The sequence below is a fragment of the Myotis nattereri genome (genome assembly GCF_964212035.1).
Source record: "Myotis nattereri genome assembly, chromosome: 5".
NCBI classification, from domain to species: Eukaryota; Metazoa; Chordata; class Mammalia; order Chiroptera; family Vespertilionidae; genus Myotis; species Myotis nattereri.
In genome coordinates this window covers 99,345,088-99,365,211 of record NC_138080.1, presented here as the reverse complement: position 1 = coordinate 99,365,211, position 20,124 = coordinate 99,345,088, and positions in this window count along the sequence as shown.

Sequence of the window (20,124 nt, the reverse complement as noted above, 5' to 3'; positions counted from 1 at the left end):
GATGAAATGGTTTGGGAGGAGGGGAGCAAAGGATTTCTGGGTGGTGCGTGGAGAACAAAGAGGTTTAAAGAGGATTTCAAGAAGTTTTGCCTCATGGAGACATCTCCCTTTGACAGTTCAGTACAATATTTATTTTTTCTTAATGCACTGTGGAATTGAATCTGTTTTATGGTTGTCTTCAAGTTCTGCTTCTAACGATGGTGAGAAAAGGGGTTACCTATGGGAAGATAATCACTGCTCACTTAGGTTTAAAATAGGAAGTGGTTCTTTATGAAGTTCCTGGAACATTTTTTTCAGAGTAATTTATTTTGAAAACATAATGATGAGTATTCATAATAATGCCATCACTGCTTCACAAAGATATATTAAGGACAAATAAAAAAGAGAAAATTCTGCATAAGAAATAATACACAATTTAAAGTAATAAAAAAGCATACACATTGTTCTTCATAAAAGAGAAATTATTGGCCATATATCCAGGTAGCTTTCTCATATTGAAAGAGTGTTCAAATAGGCAACAGAAATAGGACCAATTAAGTTTCTACTCCTTGGAAAAAGGATCCACCCCAAATCTATGTTCAGCTATAGGGATATTTATATTTTGATTGATTAAACTTATACACACAAAGGGTTCTGAAGATGATCTGAAGACAATGTTGAAAAGGTCAAAGGTATTTATCATGGCTGAGTATAGTCTTAGCACTCCAGTAGTCAGCAAATGGTAGACATTCAAAGGATAGCAACTGTTGTTTACCACAATAAGGAAAATTTTCTCTGATTACAGCCAATATCAACCAAGAAAACTTTCAAAAGTCAGAGCACCATTTAGAAGTAAAATTATGAAAAATACATATGTTTCTTGAAAATTGTACCACACTACTTATTTTTCTTATGGCCCAATTTTTCCCTCCACAACAACCTGTGAGTAATTCATTATAATTTTACTAGAGGCCTAGTGCACAAATTCGTGCACAGGTGGGGTCTGGCTGGTCCGCACCCAATGGGGGCCCATCAGGGCTGGGCTGGTGTGGGGGAAAGGTTGGTGGGCAGTTGGCTGGCCAGCCCCACCCCTGATGGGGTGTTGGGGATAGACTGGGGGCGGGGCTGGCTGGGCAGAGGGAACTCATGCAGTTGGCCAGCCACCCTGCCCCCAATCAGGGTGTTGGGGTCTGATCGAGGCCTGGTTCAGGCTGGTTGGCTGCTGCAGTGCACATCATAGCCACCAATCATTCTGGTCATTCTGGCAATCCACCATTCTGGTCGCTGGACTTTTATATACGTAGACTAGTAGACCTATGCACAAATCCATGCACAAGTAGCTTGCTGCCACTTGCCTCAGCTGGCCACCCCACCCACTGCCACTGGTAGCTCTCCACCTTTAATAGCTCGCTGCTCCACCCTCCTGTAGCTCTCCAACACTTGTAGATTGGTCATGACGTTACACATGTCCCAGCTAATTTGCATATTCCTCTATTATTATATTAGAGGGTTTTTCTCTCTCATTGTGAACTTTTATATTATGTCAGTTGTAAAAAAATATTTAAGTATTTACTTAAAATTCATCATAGGTATAAAATGAGATAAGGAATATTATACAGCAGGGGTCCTCAAACTTTTTCAACAGGGGGCCAGTTCACTGTCCCTCAGACCGTTGGAGGGCCGGACTATAGTTTAAAAAAAAACTATAAACAAATTCCTATGCACACTGCACATATCTTATTTTGAAGTAAAAATACAAAACGGGAACAAATACAATATTTGTATATGCATGTGGCCCACGGGCCATAGTTTGAGGACCCCTGTTATACAGTGTGAGACTAAGGGTTCATTCAACCCTATGCTGTCTCAAATAATTCTACACAGAGAAAAGTGTTGTTTTTTTCTTATATTCAGGTGAACGATGTACCATGAACAGTTCCAACATTACATAAATAATATTTATGGCTTAATCAACCATTTGATATCTTACATGCTTCCTGTTAATTTTTAAAGTCATTTGGTAAAGGTGAAATTTGACTTGTTAGCTCTGTTATTAGAAGAAAACAAATAAAATGTAGCGCAGTTCTGGTTGGAACTAAAATGAAGTCTTTATCCCCTTACTTGATTTGTGATATTAAGCAGATTAAGTAACACCTTTAGAAATGGCAGTCCAGAAGGCCAAATCTGTTAAAGAGCAGAGATAAAAGCCAAGTGAACTCTCTAGCACCAAGACCTACTGAAGAAATTCTAGGCTGAATGTCTGTCTACAGACAAACCTCATTTGTTTTTGTTACTTTGTTATCAGTGATATAGTGGTTGAAAATATTTTATAGTATTTCTACTATAAAATTTCAGAAATACTTTCAAGCACCTGAATAAAACAGAAACAATGAGTAGCAACAAATTACTGAACTGAGAAACTCACTCTTATCAAATACACACCTTCTGCCTTAGAGAATGCACATTGAGATACAAAATGTCATCCTAAATATTCAACAATTAACTCACATTCCTCTGCATTGTTACCTGTCTTTAACTATAAACTCCATGAGATCAAAATGCCATTGCCAACATAAATTGGAGTGACTATAAGAATACATAGCTAGAATGTTTTCTGGTGATGACTGGTTCTATTACCCATGCAAAGAAGTGCTAATTTTTAGTGCTCTTTATTCAAAGAATGTGACTCAATACTTATTTCTCTCTTCTTCCACATACTATTTCATTAAAATTCTTGAAGTTTTAAAAAGTATTTCCTTGTATTTGTGAATTTCAAACTTTAATATGCCATTAAAATTGTATTGCTGTTCATGTGAAAAGTCCTTAATATTTTAAAATTTAATTTGCTTGAAGTATTTTATATATGCATTACAAATTTATATGAACATGTACTCTCTTCAGGACATCTCAATTTTCAGTTGTTCAGCAAAACAAATCAACTTAATATCAAAATAGCATGACAGTATTAAATTAAAATGGATTTCCAAAATAAATCTCCACTTTTTCTTATTTATCATTTATTTTCATTGAATATTATAATAAACACTAGAGGCCCAGGGCACAGATTTGTGAACTGGTGGGGCCCCTGGGCCTGGCCTGCAGGGATTGGGCTGAAACTGGCTCTCCAACATGCCCCCCCCCCAGGGGTCCTGGATTGTGAGAGGGCACAGGCCAGGCTGGGGGACCCCACCGGTGCATGATCAGGGCCGAGGAGGAACCACGAGAGGACTCCAGGGCATACCCGGCCAGTGGTGCTCAGTCCTGATCAGGACTGATTGGGGCCATCAGGGCCGGCCAGTTGGGGAGGGACCACGGGAGGTTGGCTTGCCAGGGAGGGACTGTGGGAGGGCTCCAGGGTGTGTCCGGCCCATCTCACCCAGTCCTGGCTGGACCCCAGCAGCAAGCTAACCTACCAGTCAGAGGATCTGCCCCCTGGTGGTCAGTGCGCATCATAGCAACTGGTCGAACAAATGGTCAGACACTTAGCATATTAGGCTTTTATTATATAGGACGTTGCATGAATATGCGTCAAGAGAAAATGAATAGAAACAAACTCACTTAGTAATATAAATAAGGCTCTTTGAAAACCTGTAGGTAGGTAGGAATCATTTAAGACTTGTTTTTCCCAACCTTGTTTTTGAAAGAGAAAAACATCTATTTGCAAATGATCAATATTAATTAATATTCAAATGATCAATATTAATTAATATTCTGAGTCAGGGAAAAGAAAATCTCTTGGGTGAAAAATTAGTAGATAGATCTATAAAGTAATAACCAAAATTTCCTGATGGTTTAATTTTTCCTCAAACATTTCAGTTTCAATGGATGACATTTGTCCATTCTCAGAAAATCCTAGGAAAGATTCAATACTGGGCATGACACCAGGACAATGGCCAGAAACATCCCTGAGAGGTTAGAATTAGAACATTTACTGCTATTATTTTGAAAGCTGTTGTAAAATTGAGTCCATTTTCCCTATCATAATCAACAACAATCTGACTGCCCCAGAATGGTTAAGGGAAAAAGAGCCCTAGCCAGTTTGGCTCAGTGGATACAGTGTTGGTCCTCTGAACGAAGGGTCCCAGGTTTGATTCTGGTCTATGGCACGTACCTAGGTTGCAGGTTCCTGGCTCTGGTGGGGCTGCATGTAGGAGGTAACCAATTGCTGTATCTCTCTCTAAAAATCAATGGAAAAATACCCTCAGGTGAGGATTAATAAAAACAAAGGAGGGGATGGGAGATAGTGGACAATGGGCAGAGGATACAATATTAACAAATACCTACATGTAATGGTAGGCATAAAATAAGGGACTAGTAAAAGGGTGAGAAAGAAGCAGCTGAGAATTCAAGATGAGACATTAAACTAATATCCCAGACCATTACCAGTTAAAAAGAGTAAAGATTAAAATTTCTGTTAAATAAAATGCTGGTGATTTCTTTTTAAAGGTTAGAAGTTATAAAATCAAGACTTTTTTGGCTAAGTATTTAATGCACTTATTTTGGCAGTAGAAGGTTTACTCTTGGAAACCATCCCCCTTATATTTTAAGACTTATACCATGCAAATGTGGCTCACCCCTCACCCTGGCTTGAGGTAAAAATAGATTTCTGGATAACAGATGTGAATTATGGAGGTTACTCTGAAATAATTTTGAATACATAGGAGATGCTCAATAGATGATGGCTTCCTAAGTTTTGTTACTAGTATCATTGTTTTCTCTTCATTCAAATAATGATTTCTTGGCATTATAGACACTTGTTTTTAGATTTGTGAATTGATGTTTTAAGAGTTTGTTCTTGTTTTTCAGGAAGAGGGTAGAGGTATAGACATAATATTATGGCATAAGAGATTTTGGTAAATGTCTTGCATACATTAAATCGTTTAGTAAATAAATGTGTCTTGATTAGCTTTATACAATAAAAAATTAGCATAACATGATAAAATCAATACTATTTTCCCACATCCATTCATTTATTTGATATCAAAATGAATGAAATGAATTTTTCTCTTTTCTGATTCCATTGTCATTAGTCTAGATTTTAACTGAACTAAACTGTGAGCTTCATGACTTTACTTGAGAAAGGAATACATTTAATTTTTACAATGTAGCAGTCAAATGAATCCATATTTTTGACCATTTTATACTTGATAAATTGTCCAAAGCAATTCATGAAGCAAAAATCAATACTGTCCATTGCAACGTATTTATTTGATGCCAATGATGACGTGTACATGTTCCTATTCTAGATAATTTGCTGCCCACTGAGAGTCTCTCCCCTTTCAGAGTAATTACTGACAAAGGTGTAAACATCTCTACTTAGCAAACACTGATAGGAGGTTAACTACCAAATAAAAAGGTCCAAAATATTTAAAGGGGTATCTGATTCTATACATATGGTGAAAATATGAATATTTTCTGATACTGATGAACAGAATGGATTCAAGCAGCTAACCTCAGGCTGTGATTTTTTTTCCTTGAAGCTAATATAAAGTTGAAAAAGAAAAAAAGGCTCTATTTACAATGGAGTAAAAAATTAAAATAAGACAATTATACAAAGGACATTGTGGTTCACAAAAGGTAGATGTAACTGTTATACAACGGAGATCAGTAGCATTCCTGCAAAATTACCTTTGGAGTTTTATACCTTCTAGCTGTCTGTCTTCAGATAAATCATGAAAGGAAAAACTAATGGTGTCCTAATATACTAATAATTCTTAAAACTACAAGTTAAAAGAAAAACATATTTTCAAATGTAGAAGTTACTGGGTTTTCCTTACCTCCTTAAAAAATTTGTTTCAGTTTGAGTCTTTCCAGGATACTCTCCAATTGATCATCCCAAACTTAATAACTTAATGTGTTTCACAATAAACTAAAACATAATTTCCCAAACTGGATTTTATCATATACTAGTTGTAGAAGACTGGACCACTGCTAAAAATAAGGCTCCTGGAAGAAAGTCACTGGGAAAACCGAGCATCTTATATCTCGCTTTGGCATGCATAATGACCATTAGTCTCTTACTGAGGTTCAGAATCCCTGAACCCACTGCAAACTTTCCTTCACTCATATTTCTCAAACTTATTTTTACATAAAACATTTCCCCCGATAGCTCTTCTATTAATATCCTGAGGATAATATCCCACAGAACACCCATGGAAGAAATGCTGGCATAACTATGATGTGAGAATATTCAGATAAAAATAATCTCTGTAGGGGCAACATTCTGTGACAGGTGAGACTTTCCTGGATTGTGACATGCTAGGAATCAGAATGTCGGCAGGAATTATCAGGTGGGATTCTCTGAGTCTGATCATATGTTGAAGAACCATTCAACTTATATAAGACTGAGAATTACTAAATTCACAGTATTGAATGTGTAGTGTAGTATACAAACAAAATATAGATAAAAACAATAGAACTATGATACGCATTTAAAATATGTTTTTATTGATTTTTAGAGAGAGAGGAAGGGAAAGTGAGGAAGAGATAGAAACACCAATGAGAGAGAAACATTAATTGGATGCCTCCTGCACGCCCCTACTTGGGAGGTTCAAGCCACAACCCTAACATATGCCCTGACTGGGATTCGAACCAGTGACCTCTTGGTTCATGGGTAGATGCTCTACCACTGAACCACACCAGCTGGGTGTGACATGCACTTTGAATTCTTATTTACTGAGGAGTTGATATAACTCCTAGTCAAGTACACTGAAAAGAAATTATTTTAATTTTTGTCCAGATTCTCCCTCTTTCATTTCTTCTTTATATGTATACTAGAGGCCCAATGCACAAAATTCATCCAAGAGGAGGCCTTCCTTCCCCTGGCTGCTGGCACCGGCTTCCCTCTGGCACCCGGGACCTGGGCTTGCCTGTGGCCGCTGGCAGGCACCCAGGACCTGGGCTTGCCTCACAGCCCCAGCTTCATCTGGAAGGATGCTTTCATTATTATAGATAAGGTCTGGTAATTCACCTTTGTGTCTCCCATAATTAGCATTTTTGTCTTTTTCACTCCATAAGAATGATCACTTAATTCTATCAGGATATTAATGTCACTGTTACAAAATTCCATTTATGTTTTAAATCCATACATCTACACACATACACACAAAGGAAGAGAAATAAAGTATTATTTTACAAAGTAATTATGTATTTTTGAGCTTATTCGGTGTATTGTTTAAATTACCTGAATTTAAATTAATGAGGTTAACAGTAGTTCCATCTAGGGGTGATAACAGATGAGCATGGGGATATATTGTATTTAATTTTTCTTTTTACCACCAGCATAGTTGTTTTATTTTTTTTGGTTTTGTTTTTGTGTTAATGCTCACCCGAGGATATGTTTCCATTGATTTTTAGGGAGAGTGGAAGAGAGAGGGAAAGACAGAGAGAAACATCGATTTGAGAGAAGCACATCCATTGGTTGCCTTCTACACAAGCCTGGACCAGGATCAGGGCCCCGGCCAGGGAGAAATCTGCAACCAAATTATGTGCCCTGGACCGGAATCAAACCCGGGGTACTTTGGTCTGCAGGCCGACATTCTATCCACTGAACAAAACTGGCTAGGGCCAGCATATGTTGTTTTATAATTTGTCAGAGAGCTAACATAACAACAAAACTTACATTCTCTGTGCTGGAGTGTAGGTACATTTTAATGCTTTAACAACTGCACTCCTTCCTATACGTCCTGTGTAAAAGGCTGGCCCCTGGTATCTGTCACCCCCCCCCCCCCAGAGGCACCTGGTTTTATCTATTTGTCAATGTGATCGGTCCTCCTCCTCATCTTTTGTTTTCTGCTTTCTCTACCCTCTTTGGCCATTGGCTTTGAGCCCCGGGCTCTGCATTTGCCCAGTATTACAAAAGTAGGATGCCGCTTTTTTAAAAGATCATAATTTTCTCATCTGGTTCTAGCAGAAAGCAGATCCCACAGATTATGCTACACTGGGTGATGGGATCTAGGAAGCACTATTTTATAAGCTCCTTGAGAGTCGCAGCCCCGGGGTTTACTCTTTCACCCACTGAGCTCCACAACTCTGAATAACTATAGCAACATTGTGCTTTTCTCAGAGGAGATAAGCCAAAAAGATTGGCTAACATACACTACTGAATCACTATTTTAAAAGGTTTATTTATAGTGATATTTGGAAATTAAATATTGCATATATAATATTATCTGTGGCTTTGACTTCCAGATTATCCTATACATGAAAAGGTAATATGCAAATTGACCGAACGGCAGAACGACCAGTCGCTGTGACGTGCACTGACTACCAGGGGGCAGACGCTCAACACAGGAGCTCCCCCTTGGTGGTCAGTGTGCTGCCACAGGGGGAACGCCGCTCAGCCACAAGCGGGGGTGCTGGCGAGCGCAGTGGTAGTAGCGGGAGCCTCCCCCGCCTCCGCAGCAGTGCTAAGGATATCTGACTGAAGCTCAGGCCCCCAGTTGGGCATCCCCCGAGGGCTCCCAGACTGCTAAAGGGCACAGGCCAGGCTGAGGGACCCCTCCCCCCCCAGTGCACCAATGTCGTGCACTGGGCCTCTAGTCTAATATAATTATCTAATTCTGATAACATATTTATTATACTTGTCCCAAGAACTTTGTAGGATATTTTACAAAGATAAAGCTCACTGTTTGAGAAAATGTAAACAAAACAAACTATTCAAATTTTCAAAAATTGAAATCATATAATTTTCTTGCTTTACCTTGAATGAACCCTTCAAGGATATTGCCTACATTTAAACGCCTGCAGTGACTCATTCATACCTTAATTCTTTCAACCACGAAAAGTTCATCAAATGCCTATTGTGCTGATGCTGAGACAGCAAGAGGACCAATTACAATGTTTACCTTCAAGTAGCTTCTAATCCAATGAGGGTGGTGATTACAAATGGCAAAAGGCACCTTAAAAAGTTAGTCAGCCTTCCATGCATTCTTGTCAGAGTTTACATATACTCCTTATCCCCTGTGTATACATTATTTTAACTTACAAAATCGTCTTCAGGGGCTAGATCTTACTTTATCAGGGTTCTGTAATCACCCATAACTCATGTTCCAAGCATCTTGCACAATGTATCTCAAGTCATAAATTAAGCCTATATATATCGGTTCATTTGTCCAAGGTGACAGGGTTTTGGCTCATAGCAAGAAAACTCTATTTCAGACAGAAAGTGGATGGAATAGCTGTAGATAGGCTTTCCCTCAAAGGTTATAAAAATACTTCATAAAATTAAAAAAATTAGCCAGTGCTAATATGGCCTCCTTTATTTTGACGTAGTCTTCATTTGCAGAGGAAGAGTTTGCAAATACTTTCATGCTGTTCTATAATTGTTTTTCAAAATTCTCAATGACACTTTGAATTGCTTTTATGAACTTTTCTTTTGTTTGCAGTTGATTTAACTATTTTATGAGTGTACAGAGTTTCGTATGAGGGATCCATGCAAGTAAAACACTGCATTTCAGAGGAAGGTGGTGGAGGACCTAAGATGCTCTAGTCTAGTACCTCGATTTTCAATCTTTTTCATCTCCTGGCACACATAAACTAATTGCTAAAATTCTGTGACACACACAAAAAAATTTTTTTTTTGCTGATCTGACAAAAAAAATAGGTATAAATTTGATTTGTTCACACTGAACAGCTATTGTAGCTGTTTTGGTGGTCAGTGTGCTCCCACAGGAGCACATTTTTTCATTTGACAATCTTAGGGGAAAGAGGTCAGTCAGGTATTTCATGTTTTAAAACTTCTTGTGGGACACCAGTTGAAAATCACTGCTCTAGCAAAATGGTTGAAATTATATTAAAGAAAGGCAGAATCATTCTAGGGCCCGCCTGTGTGTGAAAAATTATATTAACATATGGATCATTAAAAGTAGATTTTCAAATCGCCACTGGGCTGTTAAATAGCACAGAAAGGTGAGATGAAGAATCAAAAAGCAAACAGAAACCTAGATAGCAGAAGCAAGTCAGAGGAGGGCAGAATGGAAGGAAAATTCATAAAACGATTTTGCCAGAGGCAGCTGGCAATATGAATCGGAACAGCAGGGGGCGCGATGGTATCGCAGTTGTCAATTCTCAGCTTTCCTAAGGAGGAACTTCAGATTTATGGTTCCAGCAAAGTGGACATGTTAGTGATTCTTACTTCTGTGATATAAACAAGTCAGCTACAGACACTGAAATGGAGCTTTAATGATCTGTGTCTTCTGAAGTCAAGAGCGTGATCAGCACTCGGTTCCCTCCTTAGGGACTCAGCCTGTATCTCACCCAGGCTTGAATGAATTTACCTTCAGGCCAGTGTTTTTCCTGCTAAATTTATGGGTTTAGATTTTGAAATAGGTCATCCTTATCTTGCTTAATTGACAGCAGAAATTTGAGACACGAACATATGTAGTAGAGGAAATTTTTCTAAATACCTGAGACAGCTTATTTCGTCCTTTATAAAAGTTTGTGTGTGTGTGTGTGTGTGTGTGTGTGTGTGTGTGTAACTCTATTAGCTGGCAAGATGTGAATGACAAGTGGCAGAGTGGGTGAGACCGTGCACATCAATTCTTCCATAATAACCTCTGCCGTGCTTTTGCCTCCTGTCTCCCATAAACAAGTAGTTTCTTAACCATTTAGGCCACCTCTGGAAAAATACCTCAGTGTTTCATTCCTATCTATATTCTTACGTAAAATAGATGACGATGTTTAGGCACAGTGAGTTATACTTTTGCGTCTGAAAACCATCATGGTTTAAAAGTCCATGCACACCAAAAAAAAGTGCCTATCTTCTTTTAAAGCTACTAAAACATTACTAATGAGTCAGCTTCCCATGTACTTTGAAAAGATAGCAGGGGTGGGAGCCCAGGGGAACATCATATCTAAAAGACATCTCTCAACTGACCTGTTCCCTAAAGTGAAATGGACTCTTGTAACTCAGAACTCTGTGTTAGTTTTCTAGGGTTGCCATAATGAATTTCCATAGACTTAAAGCAACAGGAATGTATTCTCTCACGGTCCCAGAAGCTAGAAGTTCAAAACCAGGTGGTTAGCAGGGCCTTGCTCCCTCTGAATGCCCCAGAAAACACTCTTTCCTTGCTTTTTTCTAGCTATGGTGATTGCTGGCAATCCTTGGCATTCCTTGGTTTGTAGGCATATTATTCCAATCTCTGCCTGCACTTTCATATCCTTCTCTTTTTTGAGTCTGTGTATCCTCTCCTCTTTTTATAAAGACATCAGTCTTTGGACATAGGTCCTATCCTTAATCCATTATGATATCACCTCAATCCTTAACAATTATATCTGCAAAAACCCTATTTCCAAATAACATCCCTTCCTGAATTTCTGGGTGGACATGACTTTTAGACACTATTCAACCCACATATCAAAAGTAAATAATGCCCTAGCCAGTGTGGCTCAATCAGTTGAGCATCGTCCCATGTACCAAAAGGTTGCTGGTTCCATTCCCAGTCGTGGCACATGCCCAGGTTTCAGGCTCAATTCCCAGTAGGTGGAGTGCAGGAGGCAGCCAATAGATGTTCTGCTCCCACATTGATGTTCTCTCTCTCTCTCCATTCCTCTCTCTATAAAAATATTTTAAAAATAGAAGTTAATAAAGACTTTTTACTGATTTTGATGGGGGGGGACAAATTAACCAACTTTAATTATCTTGAAGACGCTAACAGCAAGAAATAAGTACTTAAGAAAACAAATACAAATATGTTCCCAGTAAGGCCTTACTAACTATTTATTAATGGAGTTAAAATAGAACTGTGAATAGTTGCTACATGCATGACTTACTGATAGGCTTGACTGACAAGGATTAAACAACTTTGGGTAAATGCTTTATAATTGTATAATTCAAACTGTCCTTGTATAAGATATAAAGAAAAGTTGCACTGAAGGTGAAAGTTACAGGCTTGCATTCCAGTATTATCACGCATTGGTAGTAATAATATAGGTCAATTATTTACTTTCTCTGGGACACTGCTTGCTTATTTTCAAAACTGAATAGCTAATAAGATCTTCAGAATTATCCAAAAATGTGTGGAGGCAAAGGACAGAGGAAGGGACACCATAAATGTACATTTATTTGCCTTCTTTTCTTTTGTCTCTTTAAGTAATCAGGCTCTTTCTCAGCTCATAAACTAATTCATACTTGAAGGGTGCACAAACATCTGCTGATTTGTTATTCCCTAAGATGATAAGGTTAGGTACTTTTCAGGCATTGCCATAATAATGATTTATCCTGAATGGTTTTATGGAAATCAATGTAATAGAATTTTTTAAGAAGGAAAAGCAAAAGGTTCAACATTTAGTTGTGGTCCATGTTACCAAACACCCAGCTTACTGAACAGTTCATTTAGTTGACAAATATTTATTGAACAGCTAAAGCTCTTAGCGCAGTACTTGGCATACATTTACTTACTTGTTTTTCATTCAGCAAGCATGTACTGTATGATCACTATGTGCCAATACTATGCTGGACATGAGCTCTGCTCCCATGGAGCCCAGTCTGGTCAAGGAGACAGATATTATTAATCAAATAATCATTTAAATGTAGCACTAAAGGCATGACAAAGAATGTTAAAAGAGAATTAAATGTGTTCTCAAAGTAAAATGTTTTGATCAAAACAGAAATAGCAGATTAAGTTTCCTTAAGAAAGTAAAAACTGACCGAAAATGGGCAAGACAAGAGAAGTTAACTTGAGAAAGTTGGTGAAGGAATTGTGTTACAGGTAGAATAAAGAGAATATAGAGAGTAAAGGCCTATGAGAGAAAAAAACCTGCAGCAAGTGTGACTAGAGCGAAAATACCAATGGGGAATGTAGTATAACATGAGGCTAGAGGGGTAAGTAGGAGCTAAACTATGCAGAGTGGTGTAGATAAAGTTAGTTAATTTTATTGTAAACTTGAGAGTAAAGAGATGACGTTAAAGGTTTGTAAGCAAGGAGATGAAATGCTCAGATCTGGCAGTAGAAAGATCATTCTTATTGCAATTGAGTTGGAACATGACAATAATAGAGTTAAACCAATTTGTGAGGCTTTTGGAGTAGGTCATGTAAGTAGCTTGGACCAGAAGGGTATGTATTTCAAAGGTGAAATTCATAGGATTGGATATGAGCAATTAAGGTAAGTAAACAGAAGTAACTCTAATGACTAAGATTTCTTATTTGCCCAGTGGGCTGGATGATACTGCCATTCACTAAGAAAAGAATACCAGAAGGGCCCAAATTTGGGGACAGATGATCTTGAGGTACGCTTTGTGGTTATGAAGTGCCTTTGAGATAACCCGGAAGAGATATCACATAGTAAACTGGGTAAAGGGATCTGGGGCTCAGAAGAGATCTAGACTGCTGTTATTAATTTGGGAGTTATTAGTTGGATTAAGGTCATTTCCAGTGACTATATGGAAGGAGAAGAGAGAGCCAAGGACTAACATAAAAAAATAAGATATATTCAATAATGACAGCTTATATTTTTAATAGTCACTTGCCAACAGTTTGATTTAAAAATCTGAGGTGATTAATGTTAAGGATTATAAAAAAAAACAAAAACAAATAATTTTAAGTAAAGGAATAAATAGACTAAACTTTCTTTTTACATTTTTTACCTTTCCCAATGGGACTTAATCTTGAATTAACTTGCCTCAAATTAATTTATTCTACACTTATTTTTTTAAAATATATTTTATTGATTTTTTACAGAGAGGAAGGGAGAGAGATAGAGAGTTAGAAACATCGATGAGAGAGAAACATCGATCAGCTGCCTCTTGCACATCTCCTACTGGGGATGTGCCCACAACCCAGGTACGTGCCCTTGACCAGAATCGAACCTGGGACCCTTCAGTCCGCAGGCCGACGCTCTATCCACTGAGCCAAACCGGTTTCGGCTATTCTACACTTATTTATCAAAAGCCCACTCTGCCAGGCATTGTGGTAGGTACTAGCAACACATGGATGGATAAGACAGGCTCCAACTAGTTTTCAGAGGCTACAAGTAAAAGTATAACGAAGGAGTGCAGAAGTAATAGATCACATGTGTTAAGGAACCTGCAGTTATACACAGTTTGGAGGTAATTGTGTGAGATTTTAATAGGATTTTGGCATAGAGGACCAAGGAAGACTTTTAGAGGAAGTACATACTTTTTAATGTTTAAGAATGAATAAATGGACTCCAAGCTCATGGGGGGAAGGACAGATTCCAAGAATAACAAAACAGTCTATTCCAAGGTCCACAGTCAAGAGCATGATGCTTTCTGGGAAATAAAAGCTCTTTAATATTGTTAGCAGAAATAGATATTAGTAAAGGAAGGGAGCAAAGGGAATCAGACATCAAGCCTAATAAGCCAAGGAACTGAACCAAACAATGCGCCTATGTGCTGCACTAGGAGTTCCAGCTTCACCGTGAACCGCTGGTCAGCGAGCCTCAGATAAGGGGGAAGGGTAAAATAAGGACAGGAAAACTCCTCTGCTGGGCGCATGCCCAGTAGAAGTCAAGATGGTACAGGGGGAGGTACTTTTATGAGGCATGGCAGTGGTGGCCAAGATAGTGACTATAAAGGCCCCTCAGACTAGCAGGGGAAAAGGATAAGATTGGATAAGGGACACAGAACCCTGGGTTTCTAGGAAATGGATTGGTTAGGGGGAGGAACCAGTGCCAGCCTGTGAAGAATTGGAAACTGGTTAGATTGAAAGGGCTCCTGGTCGTCCCCAAGCAGGAGATAATACAACCCAAGCTTCACAAAGTTTGCTCTCTCACCATCTATAACAGGCACCCATCTTATTGGCTCCTGCATTTTCTTTCTGTAACAGCCATGAGGCCCTAGCAGCTGCCTGCACCCAGCAGCCACATGGACCAAAGCAGGCCTGGGCACAGCACCAACCAGAGTGCAGCCAGAACAGATGACACTCACCAGATGGGGACAGACACATGGACTGAACCAACGGTGCAAAATGTCTGGAGACTGGCCCTATTTCTGGGCCTGATGGAAACAAGGCTGAACTTTCTCCACTGTGGACGGACAGAAATGAGACACTGGGAACCTGGGGACAGTTTTCTATTTCCACCCAAATTAATCTACCATGAAACCTCAACCTCCCACATGTGGTTCTCCCAGAACGCTTTCCTTGCGACCCCATAAAAGGACCCCATTTGCACCGACAACAATAGCATGAAAGTGGGTAGAAGGCTTCATTTCAAGAAGTGATAGATGTTAAATCATAAATGTCCCAATGATGTCTCCTACTTCTGTTAAATAGTGGGCAAGGAGAATCCTTCCAAACCTGTAATTGGAAGGGATGCATCAAATGAAAATATAAACACCTTTATTCCCAGAAGCTTTGCACACAGAGACATAGGGGGATACATGTCTCTGAGCGAGGAATTTGCTTTTAATTTTCATGTTGTGCCTAAATAGCACATTAAAGTAAACTGGTATATCAAAAATCTACTGCCCACTTAAAAATGTGCTTTCCTTCTTAGAAACTGCAACCCTGTTAATCTGTTCATTCACACTTTTAAAATGAGTTGCCACCTGGCTGGGCAGCTCAGTCCGTGAGAGTGTGGTCCCCATACCAAGGTTATGGGTTCCATCCCCAATCAGGGCACATATAGGACGCAACCAATGATTATATAAATAAGAGAAACAACAAAATAATGTTTCCCTCTTTTTGCCTCTCTTCCTCTCTCTAAAATCAATAAACTTAATAAATAAAAATTTAAAATAAATAAATAAAATAAGTTGCCAGAGGATGGGGGCATTAGAGGATTGGGTGAAAAGAAGTGAAGAGATTAAGAAATACAAAGTATCACGAGGATGTTAAGTACAGCACAGGGAATATAGTCAATAATAATGTAATATGGTGCCAAGTGGGGAACATGTCGTAAAGTATATGATTCTCTAACCACTGTGCTGTATATCTGAAACCAATACAAGATGTTACTCTCTCACATACTAGATGTTTCTCTCTCTCTCTCTTCCTCTCTGTCTAAAATCAATAAAAACATATATTTAAAAGAATAATTCAAGAGGTAAAAAACACAGTAACTCCTATCTTCCCCTCAAAAAATTCGTTAATAAAATAAGCAAAAAAATAAAATGAGAACTTTTTCCTCAAATTGAGCCTTTAAAGTGATGAGAACGAACACATAATAAGACATTTTAAGATAATATTAACCATGTCTTTCATGTAAAGTTCGGCACTTCTTCAATCTCAACAGCACCGTACCATAAACAATACAAGCCCATTTTCTGACATAGCAACTAGTGATGAGAGCTAAGTCTGGCGACATCCAGCTGAGTGAAGTGCAAACAGTACTTAAATTGTGCTTAAATTTATTATTTCTTATATTTTGAGAAGATATAGTTAAAACCAGATCTCCCAAATACATTACTTTTTTTTTTTCCCTTCCAACCAGAGATCAGAACTTTTTCCCTATCAGTTGTAAACTTCCACAACCTGAGGCTACTAGTGTTGATAATTAAATAACACTGTTATTTATGAGAAGCATTAAGATAAATATTCTTAAAAGAAACAATTGGAAAAACATACATATATCAACTTGTTGCATTGCTGATTTTCCCCTTCCCTAAAATTAAATGAATTCTTCATTCACTATTATAAACTAAATATCTCCTTTGAGTCCAATTAGCATTGCTGAAAGAAAAAGCAAATCAAGGGTCTGTTCAGCATGCATCAATGTAATGGAAAATCAGGTCTTTTATTCTAGTTTTAATAACTGCAGCTTGATTAGAAGCAGAGAAAAGGCTATGAAGGGAAAGGGGGGGGAAAGGAGGACTACCAAATTAGTTCCCTAAGAACTCTCAACCTGTCTGCTTGCTGGCTCACTATTCAAATGCTAATTGAGCCTTTTGGTAAACAGAATGGGTAATCACTGAAGACAAAAACAGACACAGAAAACAAATAAAATATCATTCCTTATCCAAAGTAGCTTGGCATTTTTCTGATAAGCTTTGGAAGACTTAAAAATTTAAGTCCTCGGGCCTTTTTTTTTCCTGGATAGAGTATAATTAATATAATAAAATAAATATTACATAATCAAATAAAAAATGACAAAGAACTGCTTTGTTTAAACAATGAAACCAGTCATGTTATAATTAGATAAGAGGATTTATATTCACAGCTATAAACATGAAAGTAGAGCATGAGGCTGGATAAAGGCAAGTTTTTAATTCTTAAAAATTAATTACATGGCATTATTCTTATCAGTACACAGAATGCATTAATTATACAATTAATAAAAAGATGAAAGGCATTTGTTAATTTTTTATTTTTTTTGTAATGCGCTTGGGGGCATTTGGTTTTATACCCAGAACTGTCCTTCAGGCGTTTCTATAATCTTCTTACTAGGCAATGTCAAGACCCTAGCCCAGTTAGTAGGAATATTGAATGGAGTGGGTCTTCCAGTTAGTACTTAGACACATTTCTGAAAGATTACGGATATCCATGTAATTGGGATCTGAGGTGTAATGGGTTTAATTTGAGGTCCTCTCTAAAAGCTCAGCAGGCACAGGCACTGTCGGCAATGAGTAACAGCCAGTAAGAAGTGGCAGCTCACTCCTTCGCAATGGGCTTCCTTAAGGATGAAAAAGTGATTATCTTAGTACAGCAGTTACTTCTCTGAGTGCTTCCATCATCCGCATAGCACCGAAAAATACTTTGTGTGTGCTACTGCTTTATCTGAAAACATTTTAAAGCGATAAATAACATCCACGGAGGAAGAAATGTGGTAGTGAAAAGACAGCTGGCCATCGGGAGCAGAGCCACAGGCCAAATCCATTTTAGCAAACTCCGAGGGACTGTCCAAATTCTCTTGCTGTCTTGCAATTGCATTTTATCAACTATTACTTGGAGTAAATGTGGGCTATCAGCCAGGGACAGGAAATCTGTTTTTGTTATATACAAATTGTTGATGTATTGTACACCAGGACGACACGATAATATTGTAGTAACAGTATTTGACTTGGCTGACCTGCCAGCAATACCATACATGGCAACAAACATACTACATCTCACCCAAAAAGATACCATTCAGCTACTTGAAGACTATGTTGTGAACACTTGCAAATAACACAGAAATTGTCTTTAAATAGCCCCAGAGGTTCACAATTTTGGAACAAAACTGCACTGATATCCAGACTGTAATAACAATGGGGTAGGGAAGAGGAAAGCCCCCAAAATAAAAAATATAAGATCACCATTAGTGTTGCTATCTAAGAAGTGACTGTATACCCTCCTGCCCTCCTCCCCCCCCCCCCACACACACACCACAAATATTCTTTGCCTTTTCTAGAACCTGTGATTGTGTTGTTTTCTGCTTTTCTGTCCCTTGGCATATCAACATTCCAAGGTTAATGATGAGGCATCTTGGAAAAGTGGTGTTTGTTTAGCTTAAGGTAATGTTTTAACTGTTTTTCTGTGTGTGGCAGTCTCCTTGCTTCTAAAACAAAAACCATCTGCAATGTGAACCCATATTCTGTATTAGCATCTTTGATGCAGGTTTTGTGTGTGTGTGTGTGTGTGTGTGTGTGTGTGTGTGTGTGTGTGTTCCTGTCCAGGCTGAAAAATTATATGTAAAACTAGAACTGGCAAACACTAGGATCAGTTTGATACATTCAAGCTTTGAATATCACATTCCTCTAAGCCTTATTACCAAATTGATGTGCTGTGGCATCTTGTTCTTCCTAAGTTTCCTAAATTTATAGTAAACGAAGTAAAGAAATTCAGTATTTACCATAGCCAGAGTCTGTTTATGATTCCAAAGGAATCATAAATATGAATTTTAGACATATTCAATTATGAGGAAGTTTTAAATTCTTATGAGAGTAGGTAGCATAATATTCCCCTAAATCTTAAGGTATTCCTACTTAACAGGGATGCTTTTTCACATTATATGAGAGGGAAAAGCTTTTATTTTCCCAATAGAGGCCCAGTGCACGAAATTCATGCCGGGTGGGGGAAGTCCCCACAGCCCAGCCTGCACCCTCTTCAATGCAGGACCCTTTGGGGGATGTCTGACTGCCGGTTTAGGCCCAATCCAGGGGATCGGGCCTAAACCGGCAGTCGGACATTCCTCTCACAGTCCTGGACCGCTGGCTCCTAATAGCTCACCTGCCTGCCTGCCTGGTTCCCCCAAACTGCACCCCCCTCACCAGCTTGATTGCCCCTCACTGCCTCTGTGTGCTGGCCTGATTGTCCCTAACTGCCCCCCCTGCTGGCCTGGCTGCCCCCAACTTCACCCTCTCTGCTGGCTTGGTCGCTCCTAACTGTCCCCCCCCACCAGCCTGGTCACCCCTTACTGCCCCCTCTGCTGGCCTGGTTGCCCCCAACTGCCCCCCCTCTGCCAGCTTGGTTGCCCTAACTACTCCCCCATGCTGTCCTGGTTGCCCTTAACTGCACCCCACCCGCTGGCCTGGTCACCTCTTACTGTCCCCCCTGCCAGCCTGGTCACCCCCAACTTCACCCTCTGCTATCCTGGTTGCCCCCAACTTCCCCCCCTGCTGGCCTGGTTGCCCCACACAGCCTGCTGTTCAGTTGTTTGGTCATCCCTCACTAACCCCCCTGCCAGCCTGGTCACCCCACACAGCCTGCTTGTTCAGTCGTTTGGTCATCCCTCACTAACTCCCCTGCCGGCCTGGTCATAGGCAGCCATCTTGTAAGGGCATGAGGGTTAATTTGCATATTCCGTCTTTATTATATAGGATTATCTGTCTCCCAGTTAATCTAAAAGGGGATGATAGTTGTCATTAGGTCATAAGGTAGCTGTGTACTCCTCCACTCTGTTGAATGTAGATTAATGTGTTGTGACTCTATTTGACCAGTGACACAGAACCAAAGAGTTGTGTAGCTTTCTTACTGAATCTTTAAGATCAAAGGATTAATTCATCAAATTTCCTTCCCCTTGCCAGTAAAATTCTGGGAGATCATTCAAAGTGAAGTGTTTTCCAATTTACATCCTGGGACAACAATGGTTAGCACAGCCCCCTACTGGCCCTCATTGGGAATGAGAAAAAAACACACCTTTGTTGGGTTAAACCACTGAGATTTCAGGGCTGTTTATTTCAAAGCATAACCCAGAATATACTATCTGATGAATCCAGAATATTCTACCTGATGATGAACCATCAAAGGCCAAGCATATATTAGCATA